Below are 9,206 nucleotides of genomic sequence, written 5' to 3' on the forward strand. Positions count from 1 at the left end.
GTGGCGCATGCCTGTAATCCCAGCTCTTTGGGAGGCTGAGGCAGGAAAATTGCTTGAACCCAGGAGGCGGAGGTTGCAGTGAGCCAAGATTACGCCATTGCACTCCAGCCTGGGCAACAAGAGCAAAACTCTATCTCAACAAAATAAATAAGATAAAATAAAGATACCAAAAAATCTAAATAAATAAATAAAAATAGAGGCGGGGGTCTCCCTATGTTGCCCAGGCATGTCTTGAACTCCAGGGCTCAAGGGATCCTTTCACTGTAGCCTCCCAAAGTAGTGGGATTACAGGCATGAGCCACTGCACCTGGCTGAGAAAAATCTGACATCTTAACTTTTTTATGATTCTTTTGAAAGATAGATTATTACAGGATTCTTTGTTAACTGTATTATAGATGTCTTCAGACCAGATATCCAGATACCCTGAAAAATTCAGGTTCCCTTTTGAGAGTTTCATAAATATTATAGCTCTACTCTAAAAAATAAGCACATGTACCCATATACACTGGTATACATTTTCCAGGGTTAACAGACCTTCTGTCATCCACCCATGGACCACTTAAGGTCCACTGGCTATATACAGAGAGGTATTTTATCCAGTTTCACAATAGTTAGCTTTGTGTGCTTTACTTAAGGCATGTTACATCAAGAGTAAGAAAGTTATTCTTTTTGGTTTTGGATGTTATCGAAAAACAGGTTTCTGACATTTTAATCAACAAGTAGGTGTGCTGTGATGGGAAGTATCAGAGTCAGGGATCCAGTCCCCATTCTGCTAGCTACCTAGGCTAGGGGATATTGGACATGCTACTAAATCAATCTAAGTCTCTGTTTTCTCTTCTGTAAAAATGAGAATACTTCTCTGTTTTACAGAACTGTTAAGAGGAATCACTGAGATAACAAATATGAAAGCAGCAAGGATGATGGCAGACACATAGCAGGAACACAATAAAATGCTAGCTCATAAAAGGAAAAAGGGCAATACAGTCAGCTGGAGACCTGTAAAATCTAATCTGGCTGAACTTCTGTCTATATGACCATTTTCTCCTAAGAGACAGGAGAAGTCAGCGCCTGGCTCTTAGTTATAGCTGCAGAGAAGTAAAAATTCAAGACAGAGAATAGAAAAAAGTGAAGGAAAGCAAAAATAGATTGTAATGGTGAGGCTGGGGTCAAGAAGAGTGTATTTTACTCATAGTTATACATTGTTTAAGGTCAACAAAGCTTTAAAAAGATAGTACTGCATAGGAGAATATCTTCTTGACCTCAGGGTAGGAAAAGTCTTAAAACAAGACACAAAAGGCACTAACCATAAAGTAAAGACCAATAAATTTGACTCCATTAAAATTAAGAACTTCTGTTCATTAAAAGACACCATAAAGAGAGTGAAAAGGCAAGCCACAGTATTTGCAACACACACAGATGACAAAGGACTTGTATTCACAGTAAATAAAGAACTTCTAAATAGCAATAAAAGATACAAGGCCCAACTTTTAAAAGCAGGATGGGAAAGACTTGAACAGAACTTTATAAATGAGGCTATCTAAATGGCTAAAAAAAGTATATGAAGAGCTGGCCGGGTGCAGAGGCTCACGCCTGTAATCCCAGCACTTTGGGAGGCCAAGACGGGCGGGTCAACTGAGATCAGGAGTTTGAAACCAGCCTGCCCAACATGGCAAAACCCCATCTCTACTAAAAATACAAAAAATTAGCTGGTTGTGGTAGTGGGCACCTGTAATCCCAGCTACTCAGGAGGCTGAGGCAGGAGAATCGCTTGAACCCAGGAAGCAGAGGTTGCAGTGAGCCAAGATCACGCCACTGCACTCCAGCCTGGGCGACAAAAGCGAAACTCCGTCTCAAAAAAAAAAATAAAATAAAATAAATAAATAAATATATATATATATATATATATATATATATGAAGAGCTGTGCAATCTGATTACTAATCAGGTAAACGCAAAATTTACCATATTGGCTAAAATCATAAAAGCTAAAAAGGCTGAGATTGGAGAGGGCGAGAAGCAAGGGAATTCATATATTGCTGGAGGGAGTGTAACCTGGTACAAGACTTTAGAAGAGTTTGGTACTTAGTAAAGATGAAGACAAGCATACCTTATGACTAGGTGACCATACAATTCATCATCTAACCCCAGATACTTTTGAAAACTAAAAGTGTTACAGTTACACTGGGAAAATAAGCAAAAACCAGGACAAATGGTCACCCTAGCTATAAACCGGCAATTTCATTCCTAGGTGTATACCTTAGAGAAACTTGTGCACATGGGCACCAGATGACAGGTATAGGAATGCTCATAGCAACTTTGTTCACAATTGCCCCAAACTTGAAACAACTCAAATATTCGGCAACAATGGAATGGATGATACGAAAATTGGTGTATTCTCTTTCTGGGGTCTGCGAGAAGACAGGTATCAGAAGATCATGGGAGTTCTATAAAAAGATGCTTAAAGGTGCTTTGGAAATGCAAATTAAGGCATTAAAGGGAAGAAATATTCCATCACCCCACTTCTCTCATCCATGCATCATTTACCATTCTGCAACAAAGACTGATCACTACAGCTTACACATCCCTACTTACATAAAATATTTTTCTTTTTTCTTTTTTTTTTTTTTTTTGAGACAGAGTCTCGCTCTGTCGCCAGGCTGGAGTGCAGTGGTGCAATCTCAGCTCACTGCAACCTCTGCCTCCCAGGTTCAAGTGATTCGCCTGTCTCAACCTCCTGAGCAGCTGGGACTACAGGTGCCCGCCACCATGCCCAGCTAATTTTTTGTATTTTTAGTAGAGATGGGGTTTCACCATGTTGGCCAGGATGGTCTTGATTTCTTGACCTCGTGATCCATCCACCTCGGCCTCCCAAAGTGCTGGGATTACAGGCGTGAGCCACCACACTCAGCCACATAAAACTATTTACTTAATCCCAGCACTCTGGGAGGCTGAGGTGGGTGGATCACCTGAGGTCAGGAGTTTGAGACCAGCCTGGCCAACATGGCGAAACCCCACCTCTACTAAAAATACAAAAATTAGCTGGGCACATGTCTGTAATCCTAGCTACCTGGGAAGCTGAGGCAGGAGAATCACCTGAACCCAGGAGGTGGAGGTTGCAGTGAGCTGAGATCGTGCCACTGCACTCCAGCCTGGGCAACAGAGCAAGACTGTCTCAAAAAAAAAAAACAAAAAAAACTATTTCCTTTTCTCTCAGTACAAATGTAGGCATGTGTAAGCACGTGGAAAACTGAGGGTACACTGTAGAGAACTAGGAGACTGAAAGCCAGATCACTTAGTTACGTCTTTTACTAATTGATATGTGACAGTCCATGAGAGCTTATGAAGCACATTAAAATTATTAAACTTCCTCATCTACTTTCTAATACTCACACTATTTACCTTTCATTCATGCTATGCCTCACATCTCACAGTTTCCACCCGATCTTCAAAAGCAGTGTGTGAAATAAACACATGCTATAATAGCAATGACATAATATCCACTCTACTCAGAAGCCTAAGTGTGGCTAGTAAGCAAAACTTCCTCTGCCGACCGTGTCATGACCATCAGCCATTCCCTAAATTCCTCCTTTAATGTTAAAATCTTCCTCTGTCTCTATATTTTCTTTTCTTTTCTTTTTTTTTTTTAAACCATCACTTCACCACCCCAACCTTTAACTCTCAGTAGAAGTTCTCGGAAAAGAAGAAACATGTGCATTATCCTTTCCTTCTTAAAAACATAAAATACTGTCCAAATTCATTCTGATAAATGTGTAAAGAACTTATGAATGGCCGGGCGCGGTGGCTCACGCCTGTAATCCCAGCACTTTGGGAGGCCGAGGCGGGCGGATCACAAGGTCAAGAGTTCGAGACCATCCTGGCTAACACGGTGAAACCCCGTCTCTACTAAATATACAAAAAATTAGCCGGGCGTGGTGGCAGGCGCCTGTAGTCCCAGCTACTCCGGAGGCTGAGGCAGGACAATGGCGTGAACCCGGGAGGCGGAGCTTGCAGTGAGCCGAGATGGCGCCACTGCACTCCAGCCTGGGCGACAGACTGAGACTCCGTCTCAAAAAAAAAAAAAAAAAAACTTATGAGTAAGAAAAAAATGGAGTGTTTTATTTCAAGGCTATGCCAAAAAATCTAGGGTATACAAGTAAGACAGGAAGAATGCACTTTAAAAAAAAACACAAAAAACCTTCTTGGGGCCCCATAGAACTAAGACTGTTCGAACACAACTAATTTCCATTTGCTACTTCCACCTTCTGTCCATATAGGAGGGGTCCTCATATGCTCTACCCTGAATTTCCTTGGTACCTCCAACCCCAGACATACTTGGTTCGTTGGTCTTCATTTCCTATTTCCCACATCTGTAATTCTTTATCACTACCCCTTCACAACTTCTGTCTAATACTCTCTTTAACACGTCCCAACACCTTCTACCAATTACAGGGCTTAAACTCCTTCATGGGGCATAGGACACCATTTGTAATCTAACCCCTCCTCTGCCTTTGCCTGGTCATCTCCTACCACTCCCTGCACTCTGCCCACAGCAAAGTACTAGCAAATTCAAAGCTATGCAGAATGTCCTATCCCAAGGTATGGTGCATGTCTCTTCCTGGGATACCCTGCTGCCGGACACTCCCTTGAAGACTCCAGATCAAGTTTAACATAATGAATCCAGCGTATCACGGGTCGCCATAGCTCACGTCTGTAATCCCATCAGTCAGGCAGAGGTGGGCAGATCACTTGAGGCCAGGAGTTCGAGACCAGCCTGGGCAACATAGTGAGACCCTTTTCTCATTTTTATAAAAAATAATAAATACAGCCTATCAAACAACTTGTCTCCCAAACTAACACCTTTCTTTGCCCCATCCTCACCCCTGGCACAGTCCACCAAATCACATTCACCGAAAATTACTGTACAGCTCCACCCACTTTCTTCACACCTGCCGCCTTGCCCCACCCCTACCAATCCCTTGTCCGCAGGAGATTTTCTGCCACAGATTTATTTTGCAAGTTCTAAGCAGCCTCTCTCCCCTCCCTTCATATTTAAGTTTGCTCTGCTGTCTTAGCATCATCTTTCAGAAACTCTCCCAAGCACAACCATCCCATCCTTCCACGTTTTTAAAAATACTTCATACCCCAAAGCTAGCAAACCTTCTTCTTATTCCAACATGCGATCCATCCAGATACCTCTTTCCCATCACTGCAATCGTACCTGCTCCTCACATGCGCCTCAATGCCTCCCCAAACTCCTCAATGCCTCCCCAAACCCAACACTCTGCACCGCTTCAACTCTACTCCACATCCACCACACCCAAACCCACCTACTCTGCGCCCAGACAACTGCAATCTTGCCTTCGGTATCATCTCACCTGCCCTCACACACCCCTCGGTCCGCCTTCCACTTCTCTCAAATTGCATCCCTCCCTAACTCTCCCTCTGCACCTGCTTCTACACCTCCAGCTTCTCCTCCCACCCAACCCTCACTAGTCTTCCTCACACCCTCGCCGGCCCCCCACCGCGCCTACCAGTTCACTCCCACTCAGAAATTCCCTCTCAGCCCCCGCCTTCCGACTCCCCGAACCCCGCCCCAACCCGGTCCCGCCCCGCCCCCCCCGCCCTCGAGCCCCGCCCCTTGCCCTAGAGGCCCTGCCGAGGGGCGGGGCCTGTCCCTCCTCCCCTTTCCCCCGCCCCCTACCGTCACGCTCAGGGGCAGCCTGACCCCGAGCGGCCCCGCGGTGACCCTCGCGCAGAGGCCTGTGGGAGGGGCGTCGCAAGCCCCTGAATCCCCCCCGTCTGTTCCCCCCTCCCGCCCAGTCTCCTCCCCCTGGGAACGCGCGGGGTGGGTGACAGACCTGGCTGCGCGCCACCGCCACCGCGCCTGCCGGGGGCGCTGCCGCTGCCTGAGAAAGAAACCGCGGCTGCCGCCTGGAGGAGGTGCCGTCGCCTCCGCCACCGCTGCCGCCGCCGCCAGGGGTAGGAGCTAAGCCGCCGCCATTTTGTGTCCCCCTGTTGTTGTCGTTGACATGAATCCGACATGACACTGATTACAGCCCAATGGAGTCTCATTAAACCCGAGCCGCGGCCCCGCCCCGCCGCTGCTCCATTGGAGGAGACCAAAGACACTTAAGGCCACCCGTTGGCCTACGGGTCTGTCCGTCACCCACTCACTAACCACTATGCAGCCCATTGGGGCAGGTTCCTGCCGGTCATCTCGCTTCCACATAAACACACCCCTCGACCCATCATCCCCCCTCCGGCACCACCCCGGGGGAGGGTCCACTGCCAGTACCAATCAACAGACCGCTGGGTCCGCCTCTTCCGGGCACCTATTGGTCCAGCCCTTTTTCTCTCTCTTAGATACCGCGCCACCTCTACTTCCACCTACCCGCCCCCTCCACCTCCAGGAAAGGATTGGGTCTACTCGCAGCAGAGGAGCGTGGCCTTATTGGCTGCAGACGACGCCAATCAGGAGGCCTTTTCCCTCTCCCCTCCCCCACTCAACCCCAAACCCCCTAGCCCGCAGCTAAAGTTTGTGTGAGAGCTGATCGCTGGCGGCGGCCGCAGGATTTAGGGGTGGGCGCGGGCGGGCGCGCGCGCGCGGGCACGCGAAGTTAAAATTCGAGGTTCTCAGTCGCCAGCTCCTTCGGTGGAGTGTGCGGACGGGCGCGCCGCCCGGAGCGTTCCATCCCGCCCCCTCCTCCACCCTCTCTCCCGTCCCGTCCCGGGCGACTACTCACCCGCCCCCTGGCTCGCATCCTTCCCCCCCCCAACACACCCCTACCCTGCCAGCCCCAGGCCGGGTGCAGGCAGAACGATGTCGCTGCAGCCTCCTCGCCATCCTATGCCTCGGGGGAGCAAGCCCCTACCCACCGGGCGTGCACCCCCCGGCTCCACACTCGCCCGTGTCTGCAAGCACGTGCACCGTTCGCCGCTGCCTCCGGCCACCCGGGTCCCCGGCTAACCTCGCCTGCAGCCCGGCCAATCGTTCGCTGCCCTTTGTTGCTGCAGCCTGGGTCTCCCCGCTGCCTTCCTCAGCCTCCGCCTCGTCCTTTGCCAGCCGCCCGGGTCCGCAGCGCCGCGCTCCCCCCGCCCGGGACCCACCGCCGCCGCCTCCTTCTCCTCCTCCGCCTCCTCCTCCTCGGCTCCGGGCTGCAGCGCACAGAGCCCGAGGCAGCGCCGCCCAGCCCCGCTCCCCCCGCGCCGCCCGCCAGCCCGCCCGGCCTGGCCGGGGGCGCAGCCCGGACCCCGCCCGCCCCAGTCTCCGCCCCGGGGGTACCTGCCTCCGCCCCGGGGGGCTCCTCTCGCCGCCCTCGGGGGAGGGCGGGGACGCTGGTGTCCGCGGGAGGATGGGGACGCCTGGGCCGTTTGGGGCGGGGAGTGTGCCCGCCAGGGCTGGGACTGAGGTGCGGTCCTCGCCAAGGCGTCCCCACTCCCGTCGCTGTGGCCCCAAACTTCGTCCTTCGCCCAGGCTTTGCGCCCTCGGGCGATCGCGGCAGTTTTGGGGTGGGGGACGCCTCGGGAGCTGTGTCTACCCTGATCGGGAGGAAGAGGGAGCAGTGACATTCAGCGACTGCGGACAGGGCACGGCGGCGGCATCCTTGTGTGGGAGTGGGGATGTCAGACGCGGGCTGGAGGGGGAAGCTGCCCCCCAGGATGCTCTCTCCCTGCCTGCGAGGAGCTAGCGAGCTCAGCCGCGTTCTGGGTGCTTTCTTGGGCGGTGCAGGCGGATGGCAGAGGGGCTGAGGCGGGAGGGGGGCGGGGAAGACCGCTGGGGGGCCCTTCCCCCCCTCTCTTTTAGCCAGCGCTGTAAGGAAGGCTGATGGCGAAGTTCGGTTTTCCAGGCTTCCCCTGGGCCCCCCGAGTTCCTGAGGCCCACTTGAGGGAGACTGGGGGCTCCTCTGGCCGCCCAGGCGAGGCCACTCTGACGCTGCCCACATGCTTCCCAGAGCTCTCTGGACTCTGAAGAGAGCGCCCTTGGTTCTTTCCGGAGGTGAATGGGATGCTGGCAAGGGAGACTTCAGAAAATAGGAAAGGTGGGCTGAGAAATGGCTCCTAGAGAGTTTGAGCACGAAGTTTCCCTCCCAGGCGCCATTTCTTTGAGAGGGGGAGGAGAACTATGGCTTTGCAAAAGAACCAAGTTTCAGGCATGGTGGCCTGGGTGGAAAACCACCTGTTGCCTGAAGTCTGTCCCTGGAGTCAGGGCCATCTGGGGCCTGGGCATGGCGATGCAGGGTGCCAGGGAGGGGAGGCCCCAGGCTTCCTGCCCTGGTTGACTCCTGCAGCCTCATGCCACTGACACTGCAGCGGCATCTTCACCTTCCCATTAGAAACCACTGTACAACTTGGTAGGTACTTTGTTAGGACAACTTATCTTCGTCCTTATCTCAGACAAAACAAGCAGCACACGCAGCCCTGTCTTCAAATGCAGACCACAACACACACTTCATTTTTTAAAGATGGTCTGCTGCTTTGGGGTGTGAGCTCCCTCTCCTCCTGAGCTTCTTGGCAGCAAGGTGAGAAAGGAACTTAGACAAAGGGCACAGAGTTGGATGAAAGGATAGAGAAAGGTCGAGGGGGAGCAGAAGAGTTGTAATACTACACTACAAACTGTCACCGGTTCCATTATAAACAGTTTTTATAGGTGTTTTATTACTTGGTTGTTAGTTTTTTAAAACACAAACCTCTTTAGATTAAATCTTGGCATTCGCAGGCTCAGCCCAGGGAAACAAAACACAGAGAAAACTCCAGCCATCCGCTTGGCTACTTTTGAGTTACATTACTGATAAAACAAACAGCAGGTTGGGTTTCCTCAGACTCTGTCCCAGCCTCGTTTATTTAGTATCTTCAATAGCTTGCTCAAGGTGAATTTTTACAAACCATTAGTTAGTTCATAATTCAGTGTAGTTCATTTAGGTGTTTCGAAGAGAAGGACACTTATAAGGTGTGCTTTTTTATAATGCAGGTGCTGGGATTTTTATTCTCCAAGAAGTTACTAAATAAACTTAAGAATCCTGGCCCACTCTTTATTTAGGCTTTCTGTTCTTTTTTTTTCTTATGGTTTGCCCAGATGCACTTTATTTTGTAAATTACATTTGTGACCCTCAGACTGCATTTTATCTCAAGCAATAAAAATAAACCATGCCTTAATTAAAAACAAGTTTGAAAACCCCAAATCTGTACACTCAAACTAAAGTACGTTAA

The 9,206-nt window shown here is 50.4% G+C and overlaps 1 protein-coding gene across 12 annotated transcripts in view; it reads right to left on the bottom strand.

The window, feature by feature from the left end:
• The window catches only part of KAT6B (lysine acetyltransferase 6B), a 207,079-nt gene extending 199,342 nt beyond the window's left edge, over positions 1-7,737 (bottom strand). For 2 of the 12 annotated variants that reach the window (XM_031015362.3, XM_031015360.3), the window contains exon 1: positions 6,968-7,093. The gene's annotated coding sequence lies outside the window, so the exon portion shown is untranslated. Of the gene's footprint in view, positions 1-5,857; positions 6,096-6,967; positions 7,123-7,281 lie in introns of those variants that run through there. The other 10 variants (XM_055353382.2, XM_055353379.2, XM_055353381.2 and 7 more) reach the window with 9 other exon arrangements.
• Positions 7,738-9,206: the final 1,469 nt, after the last annotated feature.

This window comes from Gorilla gorilla, chromosome 8 (assembly GCF_029281585.2).
Source record: "Gorilla gorilla gorilla isolate KB3781 chromosome 8, NHGRI_mGorGor1-v2.1_pri, whole genome shotgun sequence".
NCBI lineage: Eukaryota > Metazoa > Chordata > Mammalia > Primates > Hominidae > Gorilla > Gorilla gorilla.